At 44.2% G+C, this 13,607-nt stretch overlaps 1 protein-coding gene across 3 annotated transcripts in view; it reads left to right on the top strand.

Moving 5' to 3' along the window:
* The window catches only part of SIL1 (SIL1 nucleotide exchange factor), a 282,845-nt gene that overhangs the window by 91,113 nt on the left and 178,125 nt on the right, over positions 1 to 13,607 (top strand). Inside the window, exon 1 of one of the 3 annotated variants that reach the window (XM_024752382.1) lies at positions 10,897 to 10,921. The exons of the other annotated variants lie outside the window; for them this stretch is intronic. The gene's annotated coding sequence lies outside the window, so the exon portion shown is untranslated. Of the gene's footprint in view, positions 1 to 10,896; positions 10,922 to 13,607 lie in introns of those variants that run through there. 3 annotated transcript variants of the gene reach the window in all.

Here is a 13,607-nt window from a genome sequence, read left to right as displayed (position 1 = left end):
GTTTCAGTGAGCTGGGACTACTCTTTATTGCGGTGTGCGGTCTTCTCACTGTAGTGGCTTCTTGTTGTAGAGCACAGATTCTAGGCTCACAGGCTTCAGTAGTTGCAGCATGCGGGCTCAGTAGTTGTGGCACACAGGCCCTAGAGCACATGGATTTCAGTAGTTGCGGTGTGTGGGCTCAGTAGTTGTGGCATGCAGGCTCTACGGTATGTGGGCTTCAGTAGTTGTGGTGCGTGGGCTCAGTAGTTGTGGCTCGCGGGCTCTAGAGTGCAGGCTCAGTAGTTGTGCCGCATGGGCTTAGCTGCTCCATGGCATGTGGGCTTTTCCCAGGCCAGGGATCGAATCTGTGTCTCCTGTATTGGCAGGTGGATTCTTAACCACTGCACCATGAGGGAAGCCCTGATACTATTTTAAATGGAATTATTTTCTTAATTTTCTTTCTGGATTGCTAGTTGTTAGTGTATAGAAATACAACTGATTTGAGTTTTGATTTTGTACCTGCAGCTTTTGTATCTGCTGAATTTATTAGCTCTAATAGTTTTTGTTTGTAGATTCTTCAGGGTTTTCTTTGTATAAGATCAAGTCACCTGCAAACAGTTTTGCTTCTTCCTTTCTAATATGGATGCCTTTTATTTCTTTTTCTTGCCTAATTGCTTTGGCTAGAATGTCCAGTATTATGTTGAATCTAAGTGACAAAAGCAGGCATCCTTGTGTTATTCCTGATCTTAGAGGAAAAACTTTTAGTCTTTCATCATTGAGTATGATGTTAGCTGTTGGTTCTTCATATATGACCTTAATTATATTAAGGAAGTTCTTTTCTATCCCTGGTTTATTGAATGTTTTTATCACGAAACGACGTTGGATTTTGTCAACTGCCTTTTCTATGTCAATTGAGATGATCATGTGTTTTTTTTCCCTTCACTCTACCAATGTAATGTATTAAATGGATTAATTTTCATATGATGAACCGCCCTTGTATTCCTAGGATGAATCCCATTTGATCATGTTGTATAATCCTTTTGATATGCCGCTGAATTTGCCTTGCTAGTATTTTGTTGAGGATTTTTGCATGTATATTCATAAGGGTACTGGTCTGTAGATTTCTTGTAGTGTCCTTGTCTTGCTTTGCTGTCAGGGTAATTCTGGTCTCACAGAATGAATTAAGAAGTGTTCCCTTCTTTTTTTGGAAATTTTAGAAGGATTGGTATCTGCTACCTTTCTTAATAGGCATGTTGCTGGGTAGTAGGCCATGGGCTGTGTGGGGGTACCTATTTGGAACTCTGGCATCCTTTTTTTTTTTTTTTTTTGGTCTCTGCACCTCCATCTTGGCTACCTGTCTTGGCAGCCAGGCATACTGGTGATGCAGACTAGAAGTCTTCTGGTAAAAAAGGTCAACTTGATAAGTTGGATTTTAAGACTGCAGCTATTTCCTTGTGCTCTCTCTTTCTGTGATAGATGGATGGTCTTGCTGAACAAGGTCTCTGTGATCCCAGGCACCAGAACGAATTAGCAGATAAGGGAGGGCTTTCCTGGTGGTGCAGTGGTTGGGAATCCGCCTGCCATTGCTGAGGACATGGGTCTGAGCCCTGGTCCAGGAAGGTCCCACATGCCATGGAGCAACTGGGCCCGTATGCCACAACTAGTGAGCCTGCGCTCTAGAGCCTGTGAGCCACAACTACTGATCCCATGTGCCACAAATACTGAAACCTACATGCCTAGAGCCCATGCTCAGCAACAAGAGAAGCCACCGCAATGAGAAGCCTGCACACAGCAACGAAGAGTAGCCCCTGCTCACTGCAACTAGAGAAAGCCCATGCGCAGCAACAAAGACCCAACACAGCCAAAAATAAATAAATAAAATAAATAAACTTATTTAAAAAAAAGTAGATAAGGGAACAGGTTCTGTGTTGAAAATAATGTTTAAGTATTTTCTCATCTATCTAACATTTTAGGAAGAAAGACTTCATTGAGCATACCTTTCCATAATTCTAATAACTTCATGTCTGATCACAGAGATGGCTACACACACTTTTTTTCAAAGTACTAATATTTCATATACATGTACCATTATGTTCTTCATTCAACAGTATTTTATGTATCTGTTTTCATGTTTCACTATAGTTCATATTTTCACTGACATTATTTTCCATTGTGTATTCCACGTGACCCCCTTTTAGATTATTAATTTTATTCAACTAACAGATATTTTTTGAGCGTCTGCCACAGTGCTAGGCAATGAGGATACAGCAGTGGTTTAGGTGGACATTGTCCCTGCCCTTGTGGAGCTCCCAGTCAGATGGGTTGTAGTTGTTATAGGCCCATGAAATGGAATTTCACTGACCATGTAACACAGCCTTGGAGAGGATGAGGAGGTTGTGTAGTCTCTAGCCCTGGCTCCTATTGCTGCTTGCTTTTTAAAAAAAATTTATTTATTTTTGGCTGCATTGGGTCTTCATTGCTGTGCGTGGGCTTTCTCTAGTTGGGGTGAGTGGGGTCTACTCTTCGTTGTGGTGCATGGGCTTCTCATTGCAGTGGCTTCTTGTTGCATGCAGAGCACAGGCTCTAGGTGCATGGGCTTCAGTAGTTGTGGCATGCAGGCTCAGTAGTTGTGGCTTGCGGGCTCTAGAGCACAGGCTCAGTAGTTGTGGCACATGGGCTTAGTTGCTCCGTGGCATGTGGGATCTTCCCGGACCAGGGCTCGACCCCACGTCCCCTGCATTGGCAGGTGGACTCTTAACCACTGCACTACCAAGGAAGCTCCTACTGCTGCTTTCTAAAAAGCAAGCAAGGCTTTGTCAGGACAGTGGCAGTTCTGCTTGTGACTGGGCTCTTAGCAAAGCCCAGGATGGGGAGCCCTGGGACCATTGCAGAGTCAGCTCTGAAATGGGGCTGCTGCAGCAGGGAGGACTGCTATTTCCTAAGCAATACTCTGCTTAATATTTTTAGTGCGTGGTCACCGGCAGAACTAAATGTGGTTTCTGATCCCAAACTGGTAATAAATGTAGACATATTTAGAGTCAGAAACAATGCATTTAAAATCCTCTCCTCCTTAATTGTCTTGCCAAGTGCTGAGTTTAGGTTTCTTTGTTTCTTGGCTACCTACCCAGCCTCCCACAATCTCTCAGAGATTTTCTCTGGGTGTTAGGTGGGATTCTGAAAACCGCGAGTTATGGCTCCCTGAGCTGTGTTGAGAAGCATCTGATTTTTGTGTTTCTGCCCACGTATGTAAATGTGTACACTTTAAAATTTATCCTCCTTTCAAGTTTTTAAGGATCTGGAATTATGAATAGTCTTGGACTCTCAGGTGTGTTAAAAATAAAATATGTTGTTTCAGTTGCTGACTTACCTCAAAGACATACTCAATGCCAACATGGTAGTCGCGAGTTCAGTGATTGGTGATCCGTACTTGTGCTGCCGCTAAGGTTTTCTGTAGGTAAATGCTGTTTTCTTGGGGTTCCTCAATTAGTTTAAGGATCACCCTAATTGTTGCCCATCTAATCATTTCTAAGTTATAATTTGTGTCTCAAGTTGCCCAGAACAGTATTTATTTTCTCACGGCATATTCCTTAACAGCACTTTCTTCTTAATTGTACTGTCTGAGACTCAGATATGGAAAACCATGCTACTCACTGATGGTCAACAGGACATAAAACACCTGCGGACAGTGATGGTATCTTTTGTATGTTGTGTTATACAGTATGGTTCCCAGTGTGCTCAGGGGACCTGAGGTACCTGTTTCTAGAGTGTGAATGCTGAATTCTTGTAATCCAAAGTGCCAGAGTGGCTGGCACAGAATAAGGGTTGGTGTGCTTACTGATTTGCAGATAGTCCACTTGGAGCTATGGACTGGAAGTCATACCTTCTTCCCTATCCTACCATAGTCCCGCTATGAGGCCCTGACGTTTGCTGGAAGTTTGGACACAGCAGGGGAAAGGAAAGATGAATTCTGATCCCTCTCCAGCCCCAGACTGTGGATTGTAGATGAGTGTATGAAGGTCCTGGTATTCTTGGGGAGCAGGCTATAAAGAAAGCCCATCATGCTTACTGTTAGGAGATATAGTTATTAGTTTAAAAGGAGAGGGAAGGAGGTGGCCCTGGAGCTCTTACTCCCTGGATAGCAACTGACCCTTTCTAGGGTGGTCCAAGCAGTCTGTAAGTCTGCTGAATTTGCCTCTGCTGCTCTTGCCTTCCCTGTTCTCTCTTAGAGATATGAGAGCAGCAGCAGGAATATGAAGACAGGCCTGAATCACCAGGAAGCTGGGCTCTGAAGTGGCTGTTCTTAGTCAACTCTCCGGTGGGCACTGATGCAGAGCCAGCCAATATTGCTTAAAGGTTTCAATGGAAATGCCTCTGTAGCCACCTAGAGTGTAGTCTAGGTGTGTGGGCAGATTTGCAGCTCAGGGAAGCTGGGTTCCAAGGAGAGACTTGATTATCAGAACAGAAGACATTTCTATATGGGGGTGAAGCCTCACTGCTTTTGTTTATCCTGTCCTTTGCTCAGAATTTTCTCTAACAGTAGTTGTTAGTGAGAGCTACAAGCTTCTTGAGCCCTTGGTTTGTGTCAAGCATTGTGCTATATGCTTCATGTCATCTCATTTAATGCTAACACCCATCCTACAAAATAGTTACTATTAAGTCCCTTTTTAGATGAAGGAATTGAAACTTGGAGAGAGGTTAAATGGCTAGACCTAAGTCCCACAACTAATTGGGGAGACCTGGGTGGAAATCCAGGTCTGGAGTGGAGATGGAGTTGAGTAGAGTTTTTGGTAACCTTGGCTGCTGTCATGAGACACAGGCTGATCACTCTAAGGACCTCATGCAGTGTTGGGGAGCAAGTATAAGGAGTAGATTTCCTTGCCCACTTCCCGCTAGAAACGTGCAGTCTGGAGCCTAGTGGAAAATACACCGACCACGGCTGGTGTATTTCTCTACTTTGCCTGGTTGCTTGCTGGTGTGCTTAGGCAAGCCCCATTCACCCTTTTGGGCTCTATTTTCTTCATGTGCCATGTAGAAACAATCCTGTCCTATATATTTCATGCGTGGGGAATAGGATCATAGACTAGTTGTAAATGAGCTTGGATATCGTCTTGGCCAACTTTTACCCAATGTAGTTCTCTCCTCCTCTCTGCTAAGTTCTTTCCAGACAGTTGGATATGTATGAGGGAAGTGCTTTGTGCTGGTCTCTGTGAGGGAGAGCAAGGATGCTTTTGCTTCTTGTACAGCTGGGGAGCCTGAGTTATGGGAGGTTAAGAGGTCAAGTCACACAGGGTGCCAGTGAACTGGTTGCAATCTGAGGCAAGGGCCTTCTTCTTCTTGAATATCTGTGTCTCTACTGTGGGCTGGGCTGTGCGAAGGACATTCACTAATCAAAATGTGTGTGCATGCGTGTGTACATGCATATGTGTGTATGATGTGCAGAAATATAGATGTGGTAGAAGTGGCTCTCTCCGCAAGAGGACTCCAGTAGGCTCATTAAAAAATTTCTCTCCTGACACAAAATGTGTGCCTTTTTATTCACATTGTTGCAAAACAAATAAAATGAATGGCTGATTTCATAGACCACTCGAAAGGCAGCATGGTCTGTAGAAAGAGCATGGGTTCTGGGGCCGGAATGGCTTTGATTCCTGACTCTACTACTCTCTGACTGTGTGAACTTGGGCAAATTACTTAACCTCTCTGAATTTTAGTCCCCTCATGGGCAAAATAAGCAGCATATTAGAACCCCATCACAGGGTTGTGGTGAAGAGTAAATGAGCTTAGAACTTTGCTTGGAACATAGAAAGTGCTCTATAAATATTGACTATAATTATTATTATACAGAATTTGTTTTCTTCTGGGCTGCCCAAATACTGCATTTTAATACTAGGGAATCGGGTGTCATGGGGATATTTCTCTTTATCCCTCAGTCCAAGTGCTATAATTATGATTATTACAGCTCTACAGAGTGTGAGGACTAAAGCTTCAGAGCGATCTGAGGCATGGCTGAGAGCTCAGAGAAGGTGGAGTTGTGTGTCTGATGGGAGTTTGTTCTTGGAGACTTTGTCTCCTTGCCTCCTTTCTCTACTGATGTGACTGTGTCCATCACTATCCTGAGGATGTGTGTGTTGAGGCGTAGCTCTACTCCATCAAGGGAACCTACCATATGGCATCAGAGAATCTCTCTATATGACCACCGGGGTCAGTATTTTCTGTTATCATTATGACTCTAGGGGAAAGGTTGAAAAAATTGGATTTAGAGAAGTGGCCCCAAATCTCCAAACTTAAGTGGACCTACTCAACTTTTCCAGGTGTTCTACCCTTGTGCCTCTATTTCTTCACAAATGTGCCCTCTTTTGAAGGGCCCTCCAGCTTCCTTGTTGCCAAATCCAGTGGCTTTTCTCATCCTCGTTCTGACTGACCTCTTGACTTTGTTGAACCCACAACTTGATTTTCTCAGGATTCCCTCCTCTCTTGACCTGTGTAATTCTGCACTATTCTTAATGTTCTTCATCTTGGTCCCTGGATTGCTCCTCTTTCTTTCTTTCTTTTTTAAAAAAATTGTTTATTTATTTATTGGCTGCGTTGGGTCTTAATTGTGGCACGCAGGCTCATTAGTTGCAGTGCGCAGGTTCTCTAGTTGTGGCATGTGGGCTTCAGAGCACCTGGGCTCTGTAGTTGTGGCATGCAGGCTCAGTTGCCCTGCAGCATATGGCATCTTAGTTCCCCCACCAGGGGTTGAACCGGCATCCGCTGCATTGCAAGATGGATTCTCAACCACTGAACCACCAGGGAAGTCCCATTCTCTTTCTTTTCCTAACGTACAGTCATGGTTTGAAAACTCTTCTTGGCCCGTTGTTCCTTTCTCTTTAAGTTTTCTCTGTAATACAGGAAATCTGTTATTGCTTTGGTTGTCACCTCTGGGTGATGACACCAAAATTCTTCTTCTGCCCTAGTCCTCTCTACCTCTTTGTCTTCAACAGGCATGAAGTTGCCAGAGCCTTCCTGGATGCAGTGACAAGCCCATACCTGAAGGCATTGAACTCTGTTTTTTCTGTGTGTAGGTATCAAGTGCCTGCCGTGTCTTTTGGATTGTTAGCAGTCCAAATGAAGACTAAGTCTTAAGCTGCCTTCTAGCATTCAGATTCTTTGAAGGCTGGGGTTGAATAGGATAGGTCTGGAGAGGGCCAGGCTGGGCTCCTGTTTATTCAGTCACTCTACTTGTCACCTGATTTCTTTTAGAGGGAGCACTGTCTTTTGTCTCCGAGATTGCAGCTTTTTGTTAACATGCTTAGCTACCTCTAAAAAAATTTTTTTAAATTGAAATACAGTTGATTTACAATGTTGTATTAGTTTCAAATGTACAGCAGAGTGATTCAGTTATACATATCTATCTATTCTTCAGATTCCTTTCCATTATAGGTTATTACAAGATATTGAGTGTATTTCCCTGTGCTATACAGTAGGTCCTTGTTGGTTATCTATTTTATATTTAGTAGTGACTTAGCTACCTTCTTGAAGATCTGTTCTCTTCTCTTCTGGGGTAGGGATGGGATTGGCCATGTCCCCCACATTTTGGAGTACAGAGTATTAAGGAGGGGTCAGGAATGCCCACTTCCTGTTTCATCCCATCCTGTGTTGCCTTCCTTCCAGAGCTCCAGTCCCAGCTGGGCCTGTGGAGACCTTCTTGGCTCCATGTGCTCTCTGGCAGGGCCAGCACCTGTCTCTGTGTTGCCACTGGAAAGGCCTCACTTGGGCTCTCCCTTGCAGGCTGTACAAGCGGATTTTGGCCTGGTCAGGCAGAGGCTTGGATCCACTGTGAACTTTTTACCCTCCAGTAGTCTCACCTGATCACTTTCCTTTTAGGGTGCCTTGAGTTTGTTGAGAGCAGTCCCCATTTGCATGGCCTTAGGCATGACTTCAGTATTTAGGGCACACACTGTTGCCATTACACAAATGGTCAGTGGCGTAAGGATGTTCCAGGTCCAGCCTCCCAACCAGTTAGGGCTAGACTGGGGTTAGAAGCCACATTTCTTTTGCAGTTCAAAGCCTCTTTTTATTTAATTGCTGTCTACCTCCTGACTTTGTTTATGTCTTATGGGGGAAAAAGCCTGTTTGCCTGACCTCTTCAAACTTACTTCTCTTGTCCTTCAAATTATTCTTTAAAAATCCATTTCTCTTCCTAAGCCTTTGCACATTGTTCTTCCTTGTCAGGACTATCCTTTCAGTGTTCTCTTTGCATTGTTTTTTCAGATTCATATTTGTCTGCCCAAATTAGGCAGTGAGCTTCTATTTGTGTAGAGGTGAGTGACTATGTGTGTGTGTGTGTATGAGTTTGTGTAGCACATAAATAGTAATGAATGTGTTTGTGGGAAGAGTTCATCCTCTGTCAGTTTGTAAAGCAGAAGACTGTCTTATAGCTCTTTCTGCAAGTGGAAGTTCTACACGATGGTAGCCTGGTTCTCTGGACACTAATATGCTGGGAAAAGCACTGAATGGGCTGGGTCTGCCTCAGTGCTCAGCAGAAAACTGGCTGGAGTCTCTCCATTTTTAGCTGTGGGGGTCCTCCTCTAACATTTGTTTCCTTCACCTCCTGAAAGCAGATAACCAGCAAAAGGCTTTGGTCCTAAAATTTGAGATGTGGGGTCAGCTAGAGGGTATGCAGATCCTGCAGGAGTCAGGGAGCTCTGGAGAGTGTTTCTAGGGTACCTGGCCTGGCTGTGACTGCCTGTGGGTCCAGGGGGAAGTCCTCATCCCCGGTCTAATGATGGTGTGATAACTAGGTGCCAGGTGCTGTACCGTGTACTTTCCACTCATTGTTTTATTTAATCCTCCCTAATACTCTTTGAAGTAGGAGCTCTTATTATGCCCATTTTATAGATGAAGAAACTGAGGCCTAGCGAAGTGTGTGTCCAAGATCACATAGCTAGAAATTGGCAGAGCGAAGACTTGGCCTTAGATGTGTCTGAATCTAAATTCATGTACTATACTTTCAACCCAATGTTTTAAATCTCTTTGCTTTAATTTCCTTCTTATAAGATGGAAGTAGAAATTCTTTCCCTTTCACTTTTTCCAAAAGATTTGGGGAAACAAATACATGGACATACACTGTAGGTTAAGAACACGAGCATTTTATAAGATGGGAGTTCTAAGCGTTCCCAGTCAGGCTGCTGAGGTGGGTCTCCCTGCCCAGAACACTTGTGATGTTTACCTGTTCCCCCTGTGCTCTGGCCCTGAGACTGGAGAGCAGCCACTGTCCATGGGACCTACCAGCATGTCAGAAGCTTTAGGAGGTCCAGCAGTTCCACTCCTCCTTCCTCTGTTGGCTTCCTGCCATCCTCATGCCATTCTTTTGCGTTCCTGCCTTAAGAGAAGATAAAAGTTACAGGAAGATGTCTTGTTTACAAACGGCCCAGTCCCCTCCTAGAGTCCTGTCTGAATTGAGAGGAGAATATAAGGCACCAGGGAGGCAAGGGCTAGTGAGTCCAAGGGCCTTCTCCCGCCTGTGCCCCAAGCATCTGCTCCAGGCTGGCAATACAGATTGCTGAGAGCATCCATCCTCTATTTAAGTAGAAGTACAGACTACACGTGGCCAGTTTTGATAGAAAAATGGGCATCTCAAGTACCTTATCATCTCTTTTGTCTCAAAGCCCAAGGATACTTAAGGAAAGAGTTACTGGTGGAACACTGAAATGCATTCCCCTTTCCTGGACTGAGTGATGGTATTGTAAGTCAGAAGAAGGCCATAAATGAAAAGATGTAGTTCTGTCTTCTTTTGAGAGCCCAGGATGATGGGAAGGTTTGTTATCCAGGGTGTACAGGAGCAGGTGATCAGGTGAACTCAGGGTTAGTGGGTGACAAGTAATTTGGGGAGGGCACTAACCTCAGGCCAAGTGCCAAACTATGCCTCAGTGGGATTCCATGACTTTGGCTTTACTTATGTCAGGGTCTGAGGTTTTCTTTTGCTGCTGCTGCTGCCTATGTCCCTGCTTGTGATGGTGGACCATCCTGGCAGAACCAAACTGTGGGCCACTTCTCCTTTCCCTCTTTCCCCCTTCCCCCCAGCTTCAGTGTAAAGCCCAAGGGAAAATGTGCCTGCTTGCTCTCCATCGCCACTTCTTGAATAAGGACAAAGCCCAGGTGACATAGTTACAGGCCAGGCCTTATGAGGACAGAGGACAGCATTACCCATGCCTGCGTGCTGCAGAGTTTGCACTTCTTCTCTGGGTACCCTTGCAATGCCTGGGAAACTGTCTCACACCTTTCTCCCAGCCTCACTGCTCCTAGGCCTCTCCCCAGGCACTGCTCCCACCACCATGTTCTCTCTCTCTTTATCTCTGATTCATGGGAAAATACATGGAGCCAATGAATAGGTCAGATGTGCAGTCCACATGGAATTATTGGGGGTGGGGGGATGAAGGATCCATTTGCGAATTGACCTGTCATCCTTAGTATTGTCAGAAAATGCTTCTGAGGGCGTTAGTGTGTGTGCAGGTGATGGAGGTGGCAAGGAGCCCTGTGGGAGCTGCCATTTCTCTCACCCGGCCTGCCATCCCACTCCAGGAGGTGGGTGTGCTGTTAGTGCATCAGCTGCCCCCAACTCCTTCTTCCTCAGTCCCTTCTAGGCCTCCTCCTCCTGCTCATTTGTTGTCTTTGCCCTCGATTTCATTCTCATTTATCTGTTCCCTCTCATTCCCCGCCCCCCCCCCCACCCCAGCATCAGTTCCAGGTGTTTATCCCTGGCTGTAAGAAGGAAGCGTCTAGCTCTCTGTGTGTGTGTATATGCATATACACATGAACGGTCTCATGTAGGGGAAGGGAAGTCTGTGGCTTTTGGATAATCCTTTTCTCTCTTAATGTATGTTGTCCTGATAATGCTGTGAGTCCCCTAATTCCATTTTTTGTTCTCCTTTTCCCCACAGCCAAGGATGCAAGAATAAAAAAGGTATGGGACATTATGGGAAGCTCTAGGGCTGTGTCCTCTTGGGACCCATCTCCCTGGGCCTTTCTTGACTTCTCATTCTTTTTTTTTTTTTTCTGCTGTACGCGGGCCTCTCACTGTTGTGGCCTCTCCCGTTGTGGAGCACAGGCTCCGGACACGCAGGCCCAGCGGCCATGGCTCACGGGCCCAGCCGCTCCGCGGCATGTAGGATCTTCCCAGACCGGGGCACGAACCCGTGTCCCCTGCGTTGGCAGGCGGACTCTCAACCACTGCGCCACCAGGGAAGCCCGACTTCTCATTCTTGATGTGGCAGCTTCTGTCCCATGTTAATCCTCACCGAGCCTTGCACTCCCACTCCTCTGCACACCCAGACATGGCCAGGCACCTGTCCAAAACCTAGTGCTGTGCTATGAACTGAGTCCGTGTCTTTCAGTGTGATTGGTGCCCCAAGGAGCCAGGTTGCTGGGGAAAGCTCATGTGGCACTCAGCCGTTCCATTTTGTCTACAAAAAAAGAGGGGAGAAACTGGCAGAAAGCAAAGGCTTTTGCTGCTGGGTGAGTATAGCATCTATTTTTAGCTCCCAAGCCTTTGCTTTTCCATTTGGCTGTGCTTTTTTAGCACAGTGCCGGTCCAGCAGGGCTGTTTTCCTTCATGGCTCCAGATGTCCTTAGGGAAAGTTTCCGTCTGCCCCCGAGAAGCTGTGGGCTGGTCACTGGGTAATAACTTCTTATAGTGGGTTCAGGCAGGGCTTTGGGTTCCGCTGCAATCTTGTCACAGGACCAATTTATTGAGGTGGAACATGGAGGAGTGTGGCAGGAATAGGAAAGAGAAAAGGTAAAACCCCATGCTCTCCAGAGGTGTTTCCCTTATAATTAATTCATTTAAGACTCTTTTGAGTAAACTGCCTAATGAGGTGTATTGGGGCTGAGTGACCAACACGAAAACCTTTTATAAGGGTCTGGGCTGATACTGACAGGTTCTGAATTTTTCTAAGGTGTTTTTCTTTTTTGCTTTTTTAATTTGTTATTTTTTTTCTTTCTGCCTTTCTTTCTGAGGTCATTTGCCAGTTTGGATTAAGTTCTTTTGACTTCCACTCTAGTTTACTGACCAAAATGTTTTTACTACTCCAGTTTGCCTGTTCTAGATATTTCACTTAAGTAGAATCATACAGTATCTATCCTTTGGTGTCTAGCTTATTTCACTTGGCATAATGTTTTTAAGGTTCATTCATGTTGAAGCATGTATCAGAATTTCATTCTTTTTATGGCTGAATAATATTCCATTGTATGTACCACATTTGAAAAAAAATCATCTGTTGATGAATCCTTAAGTTGTTCCACTTTTTTGGCTCTTGTCAATAATGATGCTGTGAACATTCACATGGAAGTATCTGTTTGAGTCAATGTTTTCAGAACTTTTGGGTGGAATATATACCTAGGGATGGAATTGCTGGATTATATATATATAGTCGTTCTATGTTTAACTTTTTGAGGAACTGCCAAACTGTCCCACAGCAGCTGCACCATTTTACAGTCCCACCAGCAATGTACTAGGGTTTTAGTTTCTCTACATCCTTGTTAACATTTGTTACTTTCTGTTTTTTTTTTTTTTTTAAATTATAGCCATAGTAGTGGATGTAAAATGGTACAGTATCTCATTGGGGCTTTGGTTTGCATTTCCTTAGTGATTAATGATGTTGAGAATCCTTTAATGTCCCTGTTGGCATATGTATATCTTCTTTGGAGAAATGTCTATTCAAGTCTTTGGGCTGTTTTAATTTAGCTTGCTTGTTTTTTTTTGTTGAGTTGTAGGTGTTGTTTATATATTCTGGAAACTAAACCCTTAATATAGATGATTTAGAAATATTTTTCTAATTTTTTGAGTTGTCTTTTCACTTTCTTAATAATGTCCTTGGGGGCACAAAAGTTTTTTAATTTTGAAGGAGTTCCATTTATTTATTTTTTCTTTTATCGTCCATGCTTTGGGTATCATATTTTAGAAAGTATTGCCAAATCTAAGGTTATGAAGATTTTCCCTATGTTTCTTCTAAGAATTTTAACTCTTCAATTTACATCTTTGATCCATTTTGAGTTAATTTTTTTTTTTTTTTTGTGGTATGTGGGCTTCTCACTGTTGTGGCCTCTTCCATTGCGGAGCACAGGCTCTGGACACACAGGCTCAGTGGCCATGGCTCACGGGCCCAGCCGCTCCACGGCATGTGGGATCCTCCTGGACCAGGGCACAAACCCCGGTCAGCAGGCGGACTCTCAACCACTGTGCCACCAGGGAAGCCCCAAGTTAATTTTAATATATTATGTAAGGGAAGGGTCCACTTCATTCTTTTGCATGTGGAAATCCAGTTGATCCAGAACAGTTTGTTGGAGAGACTGTCCTTTTCCCATTGAATTGTCTTGGTACCGTTGCTGAAAATCAATTGATCATATATGTAATTTTTTCTGGACTCTCAATTCTATTCCATTGGTCTGCATGTCTGTCCTTATGCCAATACCACAGTGTTTTGATTACTGTAGCTTTGTAGTAAGTTTTGAAATCAGGAAGTGTGAGTCCTCCAACTTTGTTCTTCTTTTTCAGTGTTTTTATGTTCTGGGTCCCTTGAAATTCCATATGTATTTTAGGATGGGTTTCTCCATTTCTGTAAAAAATCACCATTGTTTTTTTTTTTTTTTTT

The sequence above is a fragment of the Neophocaena asiaeorientalis genome, unplaced genomic scaffold (genome assembly GCF_003031525.2).
Source record: "Neophocaena asiaeorientalis asiaeorientalis breed wild unplaced genomic scaffold, Neophocaena_asiaeorientalis_V1.1 scaffold204, whole genome shotgun sequence".
Taxonomy (NCBI): domain Eukaryota; kingdom Metazoa; phylum Chordata; class Mammalia; order Artiodactyla; family Phocoenidae; genus Neophocaena; species Neophocaena asiaeorientalis.
The sequence above is the reverse complement of the archived record's forward strand: the minus strand, read 5'-3'. Positions and strand labels throughout refer to the sequence as shown.